The sequence below is a fragment of the Beta vulgaris genome, chromosome 2 (assembly GCF_026745355.1).
Source record: "Beta vulgaris subsp. vulgaris cultivar EL10 chromosome 2, EL10.2, whole genome shotgun sequence".
Classification (NCBI taxonomy): Eukaryota; Viridiplantae; Streptophyta; class Magnoliopsida; order Caryophyllales; family Amaranthaceae; genus Beta; species Beta vulgaris.
Window position 1 is genome coordinate 21,786,595 of NC_079203.1, and position 22,265 is coordinate 21,808,859.

At 35.6% G+C, this 22,265-nt stretch overlaps 1 long non-coding RNA gene across 1 annotated transcript; it reads right to left on the bottom strand.

Moving 5' to 3' along the window:
• Nucleotides 1-1,189: 1,189 nt before the first annotated feature.
• LOC130590585 (uncharacterized) lies at nt 1,190-3,324 on the bottom strand. Its single transcript, XR_008968434.1, has 2 exons — nt 3,241-3,324; nt 1,190-1,468 (listed from the first exon to the last, which is right to left on the bottom strand). It is a non-coding gene; the product is annotated as an uncharacterized LOC130590585 (long non-coding RNA).
• Nucleotides 3,325-22,265: the final 18,941 nt, after the last annotated feature.

Genomic DNA, 22,265 nt, shown 5'->3' on the forward strand with positions numbered 1-22,265 from the left:
TATTGTTAATATCGAGTCATAGATCGAGAGATAGTACTCCTTAGAGGCTTACCTACAATTAGCAAATCTGATTATGTTGAGCGACCGTACTAGCATATGTTGATTTGAGAGCGCTAATGCCTGGCAAAGGATTACCCTGTTCTCTAGATATTTGATTCATTGAATTATTGATGATATTTTGATAGATTATAGTTATAAACATGGTGAATCATTACCCTAGATCCTTTTTAGTTTGATTTTCGTAGTTTGATTAGTTTAGAACTTTGATTCAAATATATGTGATCTTGTTTGGTTTCTATACCTTATAAACTAGATAAACGACCATCTCTCTATGGATTAGATCCTACTTACCCTACTACATTGTTAGAAGGTTTTGCAGGAATTATTTTTTACGGGTGTACAAAAGCCTATCAGTTCTGTTCTGTTGGCCGAAAGAGAATTAGTGCAACTTCCAGTTTATTTTGTGAGTCATGTACTCAAGGATGCATAATGCCGGTATTCATTGGTAGAGAAGTTCATCCTGGCACTCCTCATGGCCAGCAAAAAGTTGAGGCTGTATTTTCTGGCTCACAGTATACTAGTCTATAATGACCAACTTCTAAAATAAGTTCTGCAAAAGATGGACGCCTCAGGGCGAATGCTCAAATAGGCAGTGGAATTGACATGTTTGACTTGACGTTTGAGCCTAGAAAAGCAATGAAAGGACAAGCTTTGGCCAACTTCATAGTAGAGCTTACCCGGCCAGTTGTAGAGCCCGTAAAAGATCCAGCTGAAGGCAAAAAGCACTGGACGCTCATGGTAGATGGATCTTCTATCGTTAATGGTTGTGGGACCGGAATAATTTGCGAATCTCTAGAAGCAGATAAGTTCGAATATGCACTGAATTTCAAACGTCAAATAATGAAGCAAAATACGAAACAATTTTTGTAGGGATAAAAATGTGTAAGGCGGCTAGGCCTTAGAGATTGAGGTTGTGTTAGACTCTCTACTAGTCATCAGTCAAGTTAATGGGGATTTTGAATGCAAAGAAGCATCTATGAGCAAATATGTGCTCCTAATCCAAGAAGAGGTCAAGTCTTTGAAGCGATTTGAGCTCGCGTTAAGGACTGGGTATTACCGGCCCACCTTAAAGGTGCCAAGAAATGTGATAGCTGTCAGAAGTATGGTAACATACTGTAACACCCCAGAATTTGAAAGCGGAAACGAAAGAAATAATAATAGTATTAATAGGACGATGGCGGAAACATCGTCTTCTGGGAATGTCACTACTACAAGAAATGCGATTACATAACTAAGTGATAAACCAACATAAGTAAATAGTATAAATAAATTAAATTAATTAGAGTAATAACAAAAAGAGAAAACTAACTCTTCAACTAACTAAAAGTCTAGGCCTAAAACACCTAGCTTTTTAATGCTCACAACTCAACTCGAGCCCAAAACCAAAGGAGAAACCCATCAACATAACCTGCAAAATATACAACAACTTCCACAATCAGTGGGGAGTAACTAGCAATTCTCCCAGCTCAAATAGGAACAGATAATAAACTTGAAAGAAATCAGAAGCACATCAAGGAACACATTATCAAGATACCGTACTCACTACGAGGTACAATGTTCATCAGCAACCGACTGTACTCACTACGAGGTACCAATTATCATAAGCAACCGACCGTACTCACTACGAGGTACAAATTATCATAAGCAACCGACCGTACTCACTACGAGGTACAAATTGTCATAAGCAACCATGCAATAAATGCGGTCAACGATGCAACAAATGCAACAAATGCGGTCAACGTTGCAACAAATGCAACAAATGCGGTCCACAAGCTCAAACATAACAGACCATACCGCCTGTGAGTAGACTCTTTGGATCATACCGCCCAAGGCCTATGTTGCATATTCGAGGAACCATACCGCCCTGTTCGAATAGCTAAATTCTACGGATCATACCACCCGTAGTGAACCAATGGACCATACCGCTCAAGGTTAAGTAACCAAAGCCTAGGACCATACAGCCCTTAGGTTAGCGAGCATAAATTTCTAGGACCATATCGCCCTTAGAATAATCAAACACAAACTCCTAGGACCATGCCGCCCTTAGGATCATCGCACAAATTCCCAGAACCATACCGTTCTTAGGATCACATATATCTAGAACCATATCGTTCTTAAAATCAACTAACGCAAATTCCTAGAACCATACCGTTCATAGGGTCAATCAAACACAAATTCTTAGGACCATACCGTCCGTAGGATCAATCCAACTCTACAAGCACAAGGTATACACGACAAGGTATACACAAAATCTATCTAATCCAACTTTCATAGGTATACACAACAAGGTACACAAGCAAATCGAATTCACTAACGAACAAGGTTCGAATGTGTGAATGCACAACAAAGCATAAGCCCTCAACATACTCCAAACCAAATAACCATAGGCTTCCCAACAAAATAGGGCACATACCCTTAATGTAACACTTAAGTCGACCAAACAATACTCAAACACCCTTAGTATACATATCTAAGACCAATCAAGCAAAGATACACAAGCTGTAGACCAAAAGGAAACAAAAACACAACAGCACGACTCAAGAGGCAGACCCCTCGTCGCGAGGTGCGACGAGCATCGCGGGTCGCGACAGCCAGCCGTCGCGAGTCGCGACAAGGCTCGCGAGTCGCGAGCAGCCCACTCCGTGGCCTGGAGCTTCGCTCGTTCGCCCACAACAACTCCTTCGAGGCTAGCACCAGCCACCCACGCCTACTCCAACCTCATTGACACATCGACACACACACCAAGCACTTCCACAAACATCCATACTTCAGCAATAACAACAACGACAACTAAGATTCCAAGACGCAATCCAAGTAAATCAACCAAAACTTATTCTAACACACTTAGCATACATGCCTAACACAACACCAATCATCCTCACATGATACTAAATCTCATCAACAACGACAACTTCTCAAAATCCAAAGATAACCCAAGTGAACCAATGAATCAATTCAACCACAACAATAACAAGGATACAACTAATCAACAAAACTTAACAAGATGATTATAGTAGCAATCCAAGGTATGAAAACAACGCCAACAACCATGAAACTACCTGTAATTTAGATCATAAAATCCTCAAAGTTCCACCTAGCATGATACTATGTTCTCTAAAGCAATTTTAACAACCTAAGTTCACAATCTATTCTCTATCGAACTAGAATAATGCTAGTTACCTTTTTCTTGAATGTTGAAAACTCTTATTTTGCACTGCTCTGCTCCGATCATGATTTCCGGTGATAAAAATATCGGATTCCAAATCTCTCTGGTCAACGTAAATAACAAGGTGTCATCAACGTTCTATCCAAATTTGAAGATGATCCAACGGTTAGATCTCCAGATACGCTTATTTTCGTGAAGGTGCGACAAGGAACAAAAACCGGATGACTCGTCTGATTGAACGAAAACTGCAGTCGCTTCTTCCCCTTTATTCAAAAACAAATTATACCACGAGAAAGAGCTTTCCGAGTAGATAGATTTTGACTACTCACACGCTCAATTCGGATAAGAAACGAAGGAGATATGATGCAAAGAAAATGGGTGTGCAGAAATGGACGAAAACCGAGAAAGAGAAGAACTCTTTCTCTTCCTCTCTAATGGTTGGACGAGAATGGGGGTTACAATGTAGCAGCCTCATCTGATTAATAACTTTATAAAGCAAAGGTTTAAAGGTGATTATGAAGGTGGATTAATGGGGAATTAAATAGGGAGTTACAAGAGACTCAAAGGTTAGCTTCATAAGCACGCACCAAAACTCTTCATCCTCCACAACATAATTGCTAATTTTCGACTAGCATGACACGCCACAAGCAATGCAACATTTCATCACCCAATTAGTCAGTCCAACAACGTTACCAAAAATGCTACACCATAAAACGGATCCTAAATGCCCAAAGTAAATAACGAAACTAATATAACAACGTAAAATAAATAACTAACAATATAAGATGAATATATATACACATTTTCATAACATGTTCCAAAATAATTCAAATAATAAATTATTTATTTTTGTGAAAAGGTAAAATACTATTTTAAAATAAAGAAATACGAAAAATAAAGGGTTAAAATTACGGGGTGTTACACATACACCAGAAGTCGTCCAACTATCTGACTCCAATCTTATTCCCGCTTCCCTTTGCCAAATGGGACATGGACATTCTGGGACCGTTTCCCATAGCGGCCGACCAGAAAAAAATTGTGTGTGTAGTAGTGGACTACTTCACCAAGTGGATTGAAGCTGAAGTAATGCGGGGAATCACTACTAATGATGTCAAAGGCTTCATTTGGAAAAACATCATAACGAGAATCGAGCATGCCTCAGTCCATTGTCTTTAACAATGGCCCACAATTTGAGACTCCTTTAGCTCAAAGACTGGTTGGCCAAACGAGAAATCATGGCTAACTTCGCGGCCGTTTCCCACCCACAGGCAAATGGGCAAGTAGAAGTGTTCAACAAGATCTTATCAAGCGGCATAAAAAAGAAACTAGACAATGCAAAAGGCTTATTCGTAGAAGAATTGCAGTTGGTATCATGGTCCATCAGAACAACGGCCAAGAATTCAACTGGGAAAACTCTATCCATGCTTGTATATGGTTCTGAATCTGTCTTGCCCATTGAAATAAAGGAACCTACTCTGAGAATTATGTTATACTAAGATGAGGCCAACTTGGCTGCTCTTCGCACAACTTTGGATCAAGTACCAGAAATCAGAGGCAATGCGTTGTTAAGAATGCAACTATATAAACTCGGAATGGTTCCAGAATTTAGTAAGAGAGTCGCCAGACAACCACTAAAAGGGAGAGATCTGGTCCTAAGCAGTATGAAAGCGGTCGGCACAGCCAAAGAGTTAGGAAAACTAACACCACATTGGAAAGGACCTTATCAAATCGTCCAGGTTGTGCAAAGTGGTACCTTTCATCTTCAAGCCATGGATGGTCGTCCAATTCCTCGAACTTGGAACTCAAATACCTTGAAAAAGTACCACGTCTGAGTAAATTAAAGAAGTTTGTTAGTTTCATGGAAGTGCTATGACATGGCAATGAAAGAGTAGATATGTATACATGTACCTTGGCAATCAGCCAAGCAAAATTCATATAATACAATTCTACTTTCACTTTATATTTGTCTCTTTACTTATTACTTGATATTATCTACTTAGGGGCATCTTACCACCGGCCAGAACAATGGTTTAAATTAAGTAATTTTTAACTAAGTAATGAAGTAAAAAAAAATAAAAACCTCCATCCTAATAGTAAAACAAGGAAAATTTCCTTGACGAACAGTGCTTCTACCAGGAGATCGACCAAACATGTTACAAATCTATAAGGTTCGTCACATGACGAATGATATTCAATTGATAAACTCTAGAAAGGGTAACATCAATCTCCTAAAAGAAAACGACCAAAGATAATAAACCTTAGTAAAGGGATCTTACTTTTAATCATAAGGCCATCCAAGTAATAACCACCTTAATAAAGGAAAAGTTATTACAAAAGAAAACAGGTTAAACTACTGGTCTCCTGAATGCTTTCTCCCTCAAACATCACTATTAAACATGGTTGTTCTCCTTCTTGGAACAAAGACGATTCATATAATACACTTTGTTAAACAAGGGGGGGGAGAGCCAAGGCATGGAGATTCAGTTGAATCCGTCCATGATAATGGTAAATCTATGACCTTGGACCATGGACGGATAGCTGGCCTAAAAATCACATAGGCAAAACTATCTGCTGATTATCCTATCAATTCTCAATTCTCAGACGAACAACACCAACTTTTGTAAAATTATAGAAAATGAGATCGTCCAAGAAATAAATGGGCTGGATAATCATCAGAAGTCCTGTCTTAAGTGAAACATTTTTGTAGTCAAAGACGAGTAACTTCAGCACTTGAGAAATTGAGCAAGTGTTGGAGAAAAATATGGATTTAATCCGGCCATTGGTGGTAACAGTAATTGCGTTCATTTAGTGGAGACGAGGTATTATGGTACTTAGTTAACAAAAGGAAAAATTGCAAACAGATATAAGATTCGAGAAGAAGTTCTGATATATATTGATTCATCCAAAAGAATTACAACATAGAAAATAGAAAAACAAATAGGCTAAGTACAAAATGGCCTCCGGCCAGGTTACAACAACTTTAGGCTCAACTTATGATTTCTATTCAGGGGGGGTGATGGCGTCCTCGACCTGAGTTTCTTCTTCGGTCGTTTCTTCTTCTTCTTCATTATCAGACCACTCTTGAAATACCTGCGGCTCCTCGTCGGCCACTATCACCCTGTGAAGACTCTTTTGGAAGTCTAGACGACGTTCATAGTGAGGAAAATCGTCCGCTTCGGCCAGCATTTTAAAGGCCTTCACAGCCCAAGACTTGGAGGTGTCAATGCCCTCATCAACGCCTCCTTAGCATCATTGAGGGCGTGAGCCGCCTCCTCCTTTATCCGATGGTTCTTTACCCTTAGAAGGCAATTCTCCCTTTGAAATTGAACCGTGGCCAAGGGAGTAGTGTTCCTCTCAGCCTTCAAGGCCAACTCCAACTCATACTTCTCAATGAAGAGTACGTTGATTCGGATGAGATAGTTTTTGTTAGCCGCCTCGATCTCGGCCGATCGCCTCTCCCATGCCTCCCTGGACTGGCGGTGCAGAATTTCCGCCATCTCTATGTCATGCATGGCCTTGTCCCCGGCCGTCGTTGCATCTCGGAGGAGCTGTTTATTTTCTTTTCTGAGCAATCTTGCCCAGTCTTCTATTATTATGCTACGAGCGAAGAGCTAGGAGAAGAAGATAAAATCAATTAGTCAAGACGACCATAAAAAATAAATTATCTCACAAGTACAAAAGAGGAACAGCATGTAAATGAATTCTATACATTGGCAGCAAGCTGGGACATGTAGCCTACATACCCGGAAGAAGCACCTCTCAAGCCTTTGATATAAGGCTCAGGGAAGCACTTGTAGAGGTCTTGCTTTAGCTTCTGACGATCGGCCGAGGTCATCCTGGCGAAAGCGGGCCAAGGACTCGTCGTCCGAAAGTACAATTGAAGCCTCAGGAACCGCTTCAACCGCTCCTTTGCCTTTATCTGATACAGGAGATTTGTTAGTGTTTTTGACGGGAATGACCAATGGTAAGCTGTTGGACGGACTCATCGGACGCCCGCCAACATACATTGTCTTAACTATGTTGGAGTAGTAGGACTCACCAGAAGATAGCGAAGCAGATCTATATGCTGGGGGGATCTCAGATACTACCCTAGCAACATGGCCAGAAAAGACCGAGCCATCCTTAGCTGCGTCCGGCAGTGTGAATCGTTCTTCAGCCTTTCCAGGGCTTTCTAAAACGACAACCGCGTCCGGTTGTTTGGCAGCAGTAGAAGGCATCAAGCTATCCTCCCCGGAGAAGGGAACAATGACCCTCGTATCTTCTACTTTAGGAGGCTTCTTAACCTTCGGCAGAGAAGGACGCTCATACTTCTTCTTGGCTGTAAAGCCTTTGGATTTTTTAGGATGAGGAGAATCTCCCGTAGTGGCCGGCCTCTTCTTGGTGGCCGCCTTCTCAGTCAATGCCTTTGACATTGGGGCATTTTTCTAAAAGCAAAGAAAATACAAGTTAGGAAATCAACTTCAAAAGAAGGGAGCCCAAAGAGGGTAGTCGGCTAGAGGGCAGTTGGTCTCTCCTCACCAAAGAAAGAGACTCGTCCAGAAACTGATAAAACTTTTATTTACTAGATGAAGGTTTCCCAAGGAATGAGAGCGGCTAAAAAACAGTTGGCCACTTCTCATCAGAGAAAGAAGCTCTTCAGAAACTGATCAAAATTTTCAGTTCCCAGACGAAGGTGATAAGTGTGAATTATTATATATTATAAACTGTTTATTCCCTCATACTAGCTCCTTATTACTATCATGAATAATAAGTTATGGGTTTTAATGGTTTTTATTTGTTATCAGATAATTATGTTTAATAATTATTTATTAATTTGACCTAAGTCATATTTTATACTAGTAATAATTTATCAAACGTTAGCAACTACATTATAATTTTAGAGTCAAAGAAATGAATATTAGCCTAAGCAATTTTATGAGTTAAGCCAATTTGATTAAATCATGCAGCAAAAAGAAAAGGAAATTTGGCTTTCCTTCAATAAAAACCCACGCAACACAAGAGGAAGAAGAGGAATCAGTGTGCTGAAGCCCAATGTTGCCAAGTAATATCACGCATACACCAAAGGCATTAGGAAAAGAAATAAAAGAGGAGTGGGTTTGGATTAAAAAAAGAGGAAAGGCAAAGCTGCCGGAAAGGGGGACGCACAATACAACAGCAAGAGGAAAACGAGGGAGCAGACGAAGGAGCTCGAAAAAGGAGAACCCGAAGTCAACGAACCAGAGTTCGAACGAGGCACGCAACAATAGTACAGAATACGAGGCTTTTCGTCTGAGTTTCGGCCAAGGTTTCTTATAATTGGGTGATGTTCTCTTCAATTATGAGTGGCTAGTTCTATTTTTCTAGAGCTTAGATAAAACCCTATTAGTATGAATTAATTATTTGGTTTTGTTTGAGAATTAATCTATGGTTTATGATTGCATAACTATTAAGATTATTATTGGGTTTATCATTATTTGCAATATAGATTGATGATTGTTCTTGTAGAATGATTTATTAGTTTATATTGTTATTAGATTTACACACTTTGTTCTTGTAGTTCAAAGGGTGATGTTATGCAATGGTGTTTCATGATTTGTGATTGAAAAGTTGAATAATTTATGCTTTGGTGATGCGTGTGAGGAGCATCAAGTTCAAGTTCGCCAGACAGTGCCAGCCACTGAGCCAACCACTGTTCAGGAGTCCTAGTTCTGTTAGGATTCTTCGTACATAGTGTCCTAGTTCTGTTAGGAGTCTATGTATTTTAATTGCTTTATATTAGGCGTGTGATATAGATAGTTTTTAGTTTGTTATTTGTCTTTATCCTTAAGATAAAGATAGATAAGTTTGTTAGTTGTTATCTTTAACATTTATTAGTTTTAATACGCTTAGGAAACTTGTACTATATATATGGGATTTTCGACCATTAATAATAGAGATTAATAGAGATTGATAAGATTAGAGTTTTAATTTTCTTTGTGAAAATTTTCGGACTTCTTTTTGATTTCCAAACCTTGAATCAATTACTTTGTGTTTGAGAGTGAATCAAGACCCAATTCGTGAGTTACTTTGTGTTTGATCGAATTGTTCTATCCTTAATACTTAAAGAAAACCCAAAAGATCTAGTCTTTCTTTCAAGATTCTTAGATTTCCGTAAAACTCGACTAAAGTACATACACATTCATATCAAAGTGGTATCAGAGCTGGTCGAAAAAAATTCAAAAAACTTGCAGTTTGCTCATCCGGATTCAAACAGTTTCCAGGTGCGTTTTGTTTATTTTCGTTCTCCTAGTTGGAAACTAAGTTTTGGGTTATTCTTAAGCCTAAACTGGACTACTACATGTCTAGTTTACTGTCGTAAAATTTCGTGGGAATTGAAGATTGTTTCGTATAGTTTCGGGACGGTTTTTATTCATTGGTCTGTTTTCGATTGAATCTGGCACGGTTGTGATAAATTGGTCATTGTGGTTATTATACTTGGAGTTTTTGAGTGAAATTTTGGTCGAGTGCTAAAAACATATAGTAATAGATACTGACAAAAGTTCATTGAATTTGGAGTTATATTTCTGAATTTTCGATCTTTAAATTGCATGGGTATTCTGGACAGTTTTTGATGGACTATTTTGACACAAAATTATGGATGATTGGTATAGAACTATTAAAGCCATTAACAAACTTAGTCTTGAATAGTCTATTGATATTTTAGTAGATCTCTTGACTTATTCTAAGCTAACAAAGACGGAAAGAGGCATTTATGAAAATGAATTGGCTATTCGAAGGCATGTCCAAAGAATCGAAGCAAGAAAAAAGGAACTTGAGAGGCAACAAAAGGAAAAAGAAAACTTGGCCACACTCATGGTAACACTTCAAGATTTGAATGATTTGGTTCAACTTCAAGAGAAACGACATGAAGAAAAACAAGAACTTCTTATTGTTGAGGATGAAGAAAAGATCGAATCTTTTTCTTGTCTTGAGGATAAAGATTTGAACTTTGAAGTTTCTCATGAGGAAGCAGTGGTACCTAATGTTGATTTGCAAAGATATGAGTCTTTAGTTAATATTTCATTTACTTTGGTGCCTAGGGCTGCTGATGATTGTGGTTTTCCCAAAGTTTTACATGTTTTTTTTAGGAAGGATGAATTGCAACTAAGGAAAAATCAAGATTTAAAAAGAAAAAAATTTTGTGCAGCAGAAGAGGGTGATGAACGACGCCACATATTCATGGTGTATATTGTTGTACGCTTGATTTGGATGATTTCATGGATCACAATAAACTTGAGGACAAGTTTTTTCGAAAAAGGGGAGTATGATGCGTGTGAGGAGCATCAAGTTCAAGTTCGCCAGACAGTGCCAGCCACTGAGCCAACCACTGTTCAGGAGTCCTAGTTCCGTTAGGATTCTTCGTACATAGTGTCCTAGTTCTGTTAGGAGTCTATGTATTTTAATTGCTTTATATTAGGCGTGTGATATAGATAGTTTTTAGTTTTTTATTTGTCTTTATCCTTAAGATAAAGATAGATAAGTTTGTTAGTTGTTATCTTTAAGATTTATTAGTTTTATTACGCTTAGGAAACTTGTACTATATATATGGGATTTTCGACCATTAATAATAGAGATTAATAGAGATTGATAAGATTAGAGTTTTAATTTTCTTTGTGAAAATTTTCGGACTTCTTTGTGATTTCCAAACCTTGAATCAATTACTTTGTGTTTGAGATTTAAGATTGATTACTTAATTACTTTTGTTTGAGAGTGAATCAAGACCCAATTCGTGAGTTACTTTGTGTTTGATCGAATTGTTCTATCCTTAATACTTAAACAAAACCCTAAAGATCCAGTCTTTCTTTCAAGATTCTTAGATTTCCGTAAAACTCGACTAAAGTACATTCACATTCATATCATTTGGTTAGATAGGTTATGTCACCTAATCAATCACAACACTATTTCGTTTTAAGTATTCCCAGTCTTTTAGTTTAGGGAGCTTGATAAACCGATTAATTCTCATTCAAATTAAACTATTAGTCTTATTATTAGTGGTGGATTCGGCCGTCCTAGATTTCACATTATTATCTGTTTCCCAATTCAATTTTGTTATTGTCAAGTTTATTTACTTTACTTTAAATTTTAGTTAACTTTAATCATTTCAAAACAAATCATTATATCACTATTTAGAATAAAATTAGTAGACATTATATTTAATATTACCCAACCGTTCCCTGTGGATACGATACTCTTGTATTTATTACTTACTACTAAGTCTTGTACACTTGCAAGAATAGGGTTTTATAACTTGTTTAAAATCGCTATCAAGTTTTTGGCACCATTGCCGGAGAACGGTGTTTGATTAATTTGATTGTCTTCTAGTTTGTTTCTTATTATACCATTAATTTTCTGTTTTTCTTATTTACTTTTCTATATTAGTTTCTTAGATATTTTCCCATTTTACAAGTACTGAAGGTTGGAGAGAAGTTGTTGAATTAATATCTCAAAGATCGGGTGCTTTCTTTCCACTCTATACTTCTATTTTGTGTTTGTTTTTATGTTTTTAGTTAATGTTAGGTCGTAGGTCATTATATTTTGATTTAAATTCTTATAATCCCAAAATTGAACGCACACTTAGAGAACTAAGGGCTTTACATCAACTGAATAACTTTGTTTCTGATACTGAGACTGATTCTAATTCAATGGGTGACCAAGAACCTAGACAACTGAGTGAGTATTTCACTCCTGGTACGTACACTTCTCCTGTAGGTAGTCGAATGCCCACTATAACTAGGAGATTTGAAATTAAATATCAGACTATTCAATTGCTTCCTTCTTTTTATGGTCTTGAATCTGAAAATCCATATAAGCATATTGATGAGTTTTTAGAGGTATGTTCAACTTTTAATCAACCTGATGTGCCAAATGAAGAAATTTATTTCTTACTTTTTCCTTTCCACTAAGAGATAAAGTGAAACATTGGTTGACTACAAAAGAAAACATTACTAATTGGCAAAATCTTGTTACTCAATTTCTAAAGAAATATTTCCCACTTGGTAAATTAACTAAGATAAGACGCGAAATTACAACTTTTCTTCAATTACCTAGTGAGCAATTCCATGAATGTTGGGAGAGATTTAAGGATATTTTACGTAGTTGTGCACACCATGAAGTCCCTAAATGGCAACAAGTGCAAAGTTTTTATTCTGGTCTAGATGAGCGTAATCAACAAATGATAGATGCTTCTTGTGGTGGTACCTTTTTCATTAAAACTCCTAATGAAGCATGGGAATTATTTGAGCATTTGAGTGATAATTCTTTACAACATGCTAATTCTTTACGTATGGGAATTTCTAGATCATTGGGAAGTAAAGGTGGTATTTATGAAATCTCTCACTCTCCTGATTTGTCAAGCAAAGTAGAGGTTCTCACTAAAAAGTTAGATCAATTAATGGCTATTAACAACATGAATATGAACCCAACCACTTCTCATGATGTATGTTCAATATGTGCAAATCCTAGTTTGATGTATGTCTCACAATTGTCCTACTATATACTCTGATGTATCACATGAACAGGTGAATGTAGCACAAGGCTACCCGCAAGCACAATAATCTATATTCAAATACGTACAATCCAGGTTGGAGAAATCATCCGAACTTCTCCTGGAAGCAAAGTTCTGGTGATGTACAACAAGGGCAGCGAGCTAATCAAGTAAGTCAACCTGGTATGAGTAACATTCCTCCTGGTTTTTAAGCTCAAAGGTATGTCACACCTGCTGCACAACCTGCTCCCAATTCTGAATATCAAAATATCATGTCTTCATTGGGGAATGTAACGTCTACTTTAGGTGCTATTACTTCTTCTATTCAAGCTTTGAAAAATAATATGCATATAGTTGATTCTCATACTCAGTCTATAGCTAAGCTTGAAACGCAAATAAGTCAACTAGATAATACAATGACTAAAAGAGACGATGGCAAGTTACCTAGTAATTCAGTTGAAAATCCTAAGAACCATAATTATGAACATGTTAAGGCTGTCATGACCCTCACAAATGGCAGAGAGGTAGATAACCTAGTAGAGGAAAAGGAAAAGCATGATAAATCTAATGAGTTGGAAACTAAGGAAAGTGAAACTGAAAAAGGAAATGATAACTCCCTTTCCCCTACTGTTTTTAAATCTTCACATTCTATTCCATATGAACCTATAGTTCTCTATGCTCAAGCTTTAGATGCACCTTCACCTTATGGTAAGAACAAGCAAAAAGAAGATATTTTAGAGACTTTCAAACAAGTTAAAATTAATCTTCCTCTCTTGGATGCAATAAAACAAATTCCTGCGTATTTTAAATTCCTTAAAGATATGTGCACTTTAAAAAGAAAATCTAAGGCGCATTGTTCTAAAAAAGTTGTCCTAAGTGAACAAGTGAGCTTTATTTTGCAGTTTAACCACACTTCTAAATTTAAAGATCCTGGTGTCCCCACTATATCTTGTCATATTGGTGATCATAAAATTGAAAACGCACTATTAGATTTAGGTTGAAGTGTTAATCTAATCTCTTATTCTGTGTATGAGCAACTAGGCTTAGGTGAGCTATAACCTTCTAATTGTACCCTACAGTTAGCAGATAGGTTTGTTAGAGTTCCTGGAGGTAGGATTGATGATGTTTTAGTTAAAATTGACAAAGGTTTCTTCCCTGTAGACTTTGTGGTACTAGATATGGAATCAAATAACCCTTCTAAGAATATTCCTTAAATTCTTGGGTGTCCTTTCTTATCCACCGCTGATGCTACTATAAATTGTCGCTCTGGAGAGATGGTGGTCTCTGTTTTATATATGAGAATGAAACTGAATATTTTTAGAGGTTCTTCTCAACCTACATTTGAAAATGAATCTGAATGTTTCTTTGTTGATATAATTGATGAATTAGCGGAGGAGGCTTTACCTGCACTCATATTTAAAGATGCTCTAGAAACTAGTATCGCACATGAGAACATTGGGACATATAACTTGGGAAATGGTTCTGAGGTATTGAACTCCATTCTTGATCACACTTCTATATTGGAAACTTCTTCTTGGGTGTCTAAAAATGAGCCTTTACCACCCCTCTCTGAGTATCCAACCCCATTATCTATAGTTTCTCCACCTAAACTTGAGTTAAAACCTCTTCCATCTACACTAGAGTATGCATATCTAGGGTCTAATGAGACTTTACCAATAATTATAATTTCATCTAAATTGTCTAATGAGCAGGAATTAGCACTATTTAAGGTTTTAGCAGATCATAAAAGGGCTTAGGATGGTCTGTAGCAGATTTAAGAGGAATCAGTCCTTTTATTTGTATGCATAGGATCTTTTTAGAAGAAAATGCTAAACCTACTAGAGAGATGCAACGAAGGTTGAACCCACACATGAAAGAAGTAGTCATGAAAGAGGTCGTAAAACTTTTAGATGCTGGTATCATATACCCTATTTGATAGTCAATGGGTTAGTCTCGTGCAAGTTGTTCCTAAAAAGTCTGGTATTACAGTTGTGAAAAATAATGCAGGAGAGCTTGTTTCTACGAGGGAGACCACAGGTTAGCGAGTTTGTATTGATTATAGGAAGCTTAATTGTGTGACTAGGAAAGATCACTTTCAATTACCTTTTATTGATCAAATCTTAGAAAAGTTAGCTGGTCAAAGTTACTATAGCTTTTTTGATGGCTATTCTGGTTATAATCAATTGGCTATTTATCCTGAAAATCAAGAAAAAACTACTTTTACATGTCCCGCAGGTACGTTTGCATTTAGAAGGATGCCTTTTAGGCTATGTAATGCACCTTCTACTTTCCAAAGATGTATGATGTCGATCTTTTGTATATGGTTGACTAATTTTTAGAGGTGTTTATGGATGATTTCTCTGTTTTCGGGTCTTCATTTGATGAGTGTTTAGCTAACTTGACATATGTATTAAAGGAATGCGAAGAGGTAAATCACATTCTGAGTTGGGAAAAGAGCCATTTTATGGTTAAGGAAGGTATTGTTTTGGGTGATAGGATTTCAAAGAAAGGTATTGAAGTCGATAAAGCTAAAGTTGATATCATCTCTTATCTTCCTATTCCTACTTTTGTTAAGCATGTTAGATCCTTTCTAGGCCATGCAAGTTTTTATAGGAGATTCATTAAAGACTTTAGCAAGCTTGTTAGGCCTCTCACGAATCTTCTTGCTTAAGATATCATCTTTATTTTCGATCACTCATGTGTTGAGTCTTTTGAAAAGATAAAATCGTTGCTTGTGTCAGCACCTATAGTGCAGCCCCCTAATTTTTCCTTGCCTTTTGAAATTATGTGAGATGCATCTTACTATGCTCTTGGTGTCGTACTTGGTCAAAAGGTAAATAAAGCAACTCATGTAATTAAATATGCTAGTCGAACTTTTACGGATGCTCAGAAAAATTACTCAACCACTGAAAAAGAGTTACTAGCCATTGTGTTTGCACTTGATAAGTTCTGCTCCTATCTTTTATGCTCGAAGGTCATAATTTATTCTAATCATGCAACTTTAAGATACTTATTGTCTAAGAAAGAGGCAAAACCTAGACTAATTAGGTGGATCCTCCTGTTACAAGAATTTGATTTTGAAATTGAAGATAAAAGGGGATTTGAAAATTCAGTTGCTGATCATCTCTCTAGGCTTATTCTTGAACATGCTAATGATTTAGCTGTACCTGATAAGTTTCCTGATGAACAATTGTTTTCAGTTTCACATACATTTCTTTGTGCATTTGTCAATTATCTTGCTTCTGGTCAGATACCGTCACAATGGTCAAAATAAGAGAAAGACCGATTCTCTTCACAGGTTAAACATTATTATTGGGAATATCCTTATTTGTTTAAGCATTGTTCAAACCAAGTAATTAGAGGATGTCTACCTGAATCTGAATATCATGATATTCTATCGTTTTGTCATTCTTATTCTTGTGGGGGACACTTTGGAGGTAAGAGAACGGCTGCCAAAGTACTCAAAAGTGGATTTTATTGGCCCACGTTATTTAAAAATGCACATCAATTTTGTCTAGCTTGTGATAAATGTAAGAAAACAGGTACTATATCTCGTCGTAACATGATGCCTCTCACCCCTATTCTGATTGTTGAGATTTTTGACGTGTGGGGTATAGATTTTATGGGTCCTTTTCCACCATTTTTTTGCTTTTTATACATATTAGTTGATGTTGACTACGTATCTAAATGGGTTGAAGCCAAAGCTACTAGGACTAATGATCATAAAGTAGTTATGGAATTTGTTAAAGATCATATATTTTGTCTATTTGGGGTACATAGAGCACTTATTAGTGATGGGAGCAGCCATTTTCTTCATCGTTCCTTTGAGTCGTTGCTTAAAAAGTATAATGTCACACATAAAGTAGGCACTCCTTATTACCCTCAAACTAGTGGTCAAGTAGAGGTGTTTAATCGTGAGATAAAATCTATTTTGGAGAAAACAATTAAACCTGATATAAAAGATTGGTTTTTAAGGTTAAATGACGCATCGTATTGCATTTAAGACCCCAATAGGAATGTCACCATTATATAGACTAGTTTTTGGAAAAGCATGTCATCTTCTCGTTGAGTTAGAACATATGGCTTCTTGGGCTACTAATTAAAGCGTGTAATTTTCATATGAAACAAGCTGGTTCTAACCGTCGTCTTCAATTGAATGAATTAAATGAATTATGTAATGATGCTTACGAGAATGCTAAGATGTACAAGGCCAAACCTAAACCCTTTCATGATAAACATATTGCTAGAAAAAATTTTAAACCTAATCAGCAAGTTTGGCTTAATAATTCTAAGCTTAAATTTTATCCCGACAAATTAAGTTCTAGGTGGGATGGCCCTTTTGTTGTTGAGCAGGTTTTTCCTTCAGGTGCTATACAGATTTCCGACACACGAGATGGACGTCTTCTTATGGCAAATGAAAACGATTGAAACTTGTTGTGTCTCATGATGTTGAGGAAGGTCTTATCGAGTCCATTAACTGGTAGACCCTACCTACATTGATTAATACATATGGCTACGTCTGACTGAAGACTCAAACTTAGCGCTAACTAGGAGGCAACCCAAGATTCTATTTTCCTTCTATTATTTACTTTTCCTTAGTTTTTTATTTTATTTTATTTATTAGTAATTATATTTGTGTTTCCGAATTCCTAACACTTAGCTATTCTAGAACTTGTTATGTTTTGCAGGACCATAATCCAAGTATGCAGGCATCATCATGGACTTGGAGTAAGCACACCCATGTGGGCAACTTTGCACAATTTGACAATGCTCACACATTCACAGACTTCCAACCACCATCCACCAGGTTTTGTTGCTCTATCTTTCCTCTCTTATTTTTCTATTATTTTTTATTCTGCTTGCAATGCAGACAATGCAAGAACTAAGTGTGGGGGAGAGAAAATTTTGAGGCATTTTGGAATTGTTTGGTGTATGTTGCTGCTATTTGATGTTGTTGGTTTGCTGGCTAGCTATTTTGTAGGAAGAATCTTAATATTACAGGTTTAATTTGTATGGCATTTAAGTGCCGGTTTCCCTATTTATGGGGAGATGCTGTCCAAATTTTTTCTTACATTTTAAGGGAAAAATTTTAAGTTTATATATGTTATTATGTGTCTATTTGAGGGTATATTATGCACCATTTATTGTCATTTCATAGATGAGCAGCTAGTTAATGAGAATAATTGATAATAGGCTCTAATCTAACAACGTTTTACTCAAATTCCATTTTATTACATAAAAAAAATGTTTTTGAAGTTATAAATGTGGTGGCTTTAACTCTTGCAACCTATAATGTACTATAATGATCATTCTTATTGGTAATCTAGCACACTTTCTTCATTGGCTAAGATGCGGGATATGGAGGAAGGACTTTTATACCTTAATTTACCTAATTAGGACCTATACTTTTCCTGGTGATCTTTCACTGCTCTTGGTTACTGGAGAATTACTTGACTTTGTTAAAAAATAGAGGGAATCATGATTCAGGAAAAAAAAAGGGATTAGTAATCCAAATTATCAAAATTTTGAGAATGTGAACCATTGAAAAAAAAAGAGTGATATATATATATATATATATATATATATATATATATATATATATATATATATATATATATATATATATCGTATTTCCAAAAAGGAAATTGAAAAATATCTTAAAAGCATATAAAAAGCCTCAAAAGCAAAGCAAACAACAAAGTATCAAATACTCCTTTGAGATCATTGGGTGGCAAGTGCAATGTAATATGAAAGAGATGATCCATGTACGGGTACCAAGTGCCTCTTGTACGAAAAAGTATGTGGGAATTAACTGAAACAATAATCAAGCCCGACTAAAGTACATCGTATTCGAATGTCAATACACTTGTACATGAGCACCTAGATTACCTATGAGATCAAACAAATATATTACAAAGGTTGCTTGAGAATAAAAGTCAATAGCATTTATAACTTGCTAACCTAACAAAAAAAAATGTTTTATGACTAACTTTTAAGTTCTTTAAAAACAAAATTGTTTTAGCCTATTATTAAATTCTCATTAGTTTGGTTTCTTCTCTGAGATATGGAGGCATGATATGACTCAAGTTGGTCTTGAGTGATATTATTGGATATTGCTTCGATATTTTCTTTGCTCGAGGACTAGCAAAGTTATACTGTGGGGGAGTTGATAAGTGTGAATTATTATATATTATAAACTGTTTATTCCCTCATACTAGCTCCTTATTACTATTATGAATTATAAGTTGTGGGTTTTAATGGTTTTTATATGTTATTGAGTAATTGTGTTTAATAATTATGTATTAATTTGACCTATGTCATATTTTATACTACTAATAATTTATCAAACGTTAGCAGGTACATTATAATTTAAGAGTCAAAGAAATGAATATTAGTCTTAGCAATTTTATGAGTTAAGCCAATTTGATTAAATCATGCAGCAAAAAGAAAAGGAAATTTGGCTTTCCTTTAATCAAAACCCACGCAACACAAGAGGAAGGAGAGGAATTAGTGGGCTGCAGCCTGCAGCCCAATGTTGCCAAGTAATATCACGCATACATCAAAGGCATTAGAGTACCATTACTCATTACTCATGATTGAAAAAAAAAAGATCATCCCACTCTCTTTCTAACTTTCTCTCCCTTAAAAATTACATCCCACAATCTTTTCCCACTCATCTCCTTAACCATGAACCATTTTTCAATCATCCCAACTACTTTTTCCTCTCTCTCTTACTTTTTGACCCCACCCAACTACTTTTCCCTCTCATCACCCAACTACCATCATACAATATTTTTATTATTTACTTTTTAATGATATGAAATATTAATTACTAATTGATATTTTATTATTAATTAATTAAATAAATAAAATTAAAATTATAATTATCATTTTGATAATTAAGTTATCTATCTTTTATTAATACATAGCATATGTAATTAGCGTTTTCATTAAGTAATTAAATACGAAATTAGTTAGCATTTTTAATGATATGAGACACAATTAGCATTTTTAATATAATTTTAAGAACGAAATACATAAAATGCTACGTTGGTGCGATAATTACAAACTTAATTAAGAAAAAAAGTGCATAAAACTTAACTAAGAACGAAAAACATAAAACTTAATTAAGAAAGAAATACATAAAATGCTCTTAATTAGCATTGCCACCAAATTTCTGCCATATATTTTAACACCCCGATAATTCTTTTTTTCTAGAAAACACTTTTATAATAACCTTAGAGAATTACCCAGGCATTATCCGCCGTGTGAAAACGTTTCGGCTTACTCAGAATTTTGCAGCGGAAAACAACTTATTAAAACCAACTTTATTAAAACTTATGAAACCAATAACAATGTCAGAAACTAAACACACCAACTTAAGCTATTGTCTGAAAACATAAACTCCTAGAAAAAACAACTTAAACGGTTCTAGTAATACAAGAGCCTCTCCATTCCAGATTCCCCAATGATATGCATCTTCGAACCTGTAATGTCAATGCCGTCTCAACTCTGCTCCCCCGAAGGATCACCACAGGATCAATAGGCAAAGCCATGATCAGAAACACAGACAAGCACGTAATCAGCAAAGCTGAGTACTACATATCAGACATACATAAACCCTACACATGATACTGCAGAAATATAACTTGCAGGAATAAATAATAATAATAATAAAACATATAATAATCTGTAGACGACTCCTACTGAACTAGACTCTAAACTTTTATTTCTTCTTTAAATGGAATAGTTATGGGACGAGTTGTCTATACTGAAATAGGAAATACGGTCATGACCCCGTAATCCAAAATGACCTGCGATATCGAGGAACCTTTAACTAATGAGGAATGGTGATCAATCCAATCCTAGGAAAACCCACGGCACGCTCACCATGAATCCCAACCCTTAGTGTCCAACTCTAGACGTGCACCAGTCTAAAGTCTATAACCTATTCTCGTTTCACTTTACGTTGTATACATTTTAATACTTGTGTTGACACCAACCAAGCACATAACACATAACTAATAATCACATAAACGTCACAGAAATCCTTTTTATCTTAGAATTAACAAGTGTTCACAACTAATCAATCAAGACTCCTTTAACTTCTTTTTATTCTTTACTAACTTGCCTATTGAACCTAGCCAACAGTAAACTGTACCTTTATATAGGTATAACTCGTACTTACCAAATAAGATCCACGGTTCTTATAAGATAAATAAATAATACTCAAGAATCTATGTAACACATGATTCAATCTTACTTACATTAATTCACTCACGAATTAATACATAAACTGGACTTATCTGCTTGCATCAAACTTCCATACAAACATTCATACTCATAAATACTTCTAGTTTACATGTAGCACACAGGCAAATAACATGTAAAACAATTCCAGTAAATCATATATATGAACAACAGAGTCCTATACATGATACTAATAAATAAACATCCCTAAAGCATGTTTCTAAATCATATAGCACGTAGACTATGTACGTACCTTGTATAAACGAATTTTTAGGCCACTTTTACGCTCTAAAAGTCTCCTACTACGAATTCTCCGCCTAGAAAATAAAATAATGAAATAAATACCGTGAACTAAAAATTTACAGCAACTTTAAAAACGACCCAAACCCCTTAAACGTGTTTTAAAATCTTTTTTACGTATCAAACTTTCGTTATTTTTAATCCCTAGTATAGTACAACTATTCTAGTGATTAAAAATCATTTAAAACCCTTAAAATACATATTTTCTGAAATTACAGCACTTATAAAAATTTATAAATCTTCTGAAAATATATTTAATACATATAAAATTATATGCTAACCAAATCTCATGATTTATACTTTAAATATATAGTTTCTAGCGATTAAAAACCCTAAAAACTATATCTTTCATAATAAAAACTAAAAATAATAAATCTAAAATTTATTATTTTTACATATATGACAGCTGAAATATATTTTGCATATAAAACAATAATTTAAATCATAAACATGCTAATAAATAATAAAATAATATAAAAACTAATACTTTAATGGAATCTTAGAGAAGAAGAAAAGAAAAACAACCACAACAAGGAGGAAAAAGGGACCGGCGGCAGTGGGCGGCAGCAACCAGAAACCGGCGGCAGCAACTTGATTCAATCAAAGTTTTTGCGACGTTTCTTGTTCAACAAGAAACGTTACTTAGCGAAGAAGAAACAAACTTTTGAGGGAAAAATATGAAAATCACGCACAAAGAGAAGAAGAGAGAGAAACGCCGGGTGAGAGAGAAAGAAAAGGAAGTCACGTGCAAGGAGGAGAGAGAAAGTAGAGTGTAGGGTAAAATTTTGGGTTTTTAGGATATATAAATAGAGGCTAATCCTTTTGGGCTTAGGAAAAGAGATTTCAATAAATAAAACTTTGATGACTAATAAGATGGGCTTATTAGGACTTTAGTCATCGAATAATCCTTTCCCTTTTTATTACTTTTGGGCTTTTGATTCCATTAAGCTTTCTTCTCAAATATGCTTTTAATAATTAAAACTCCTA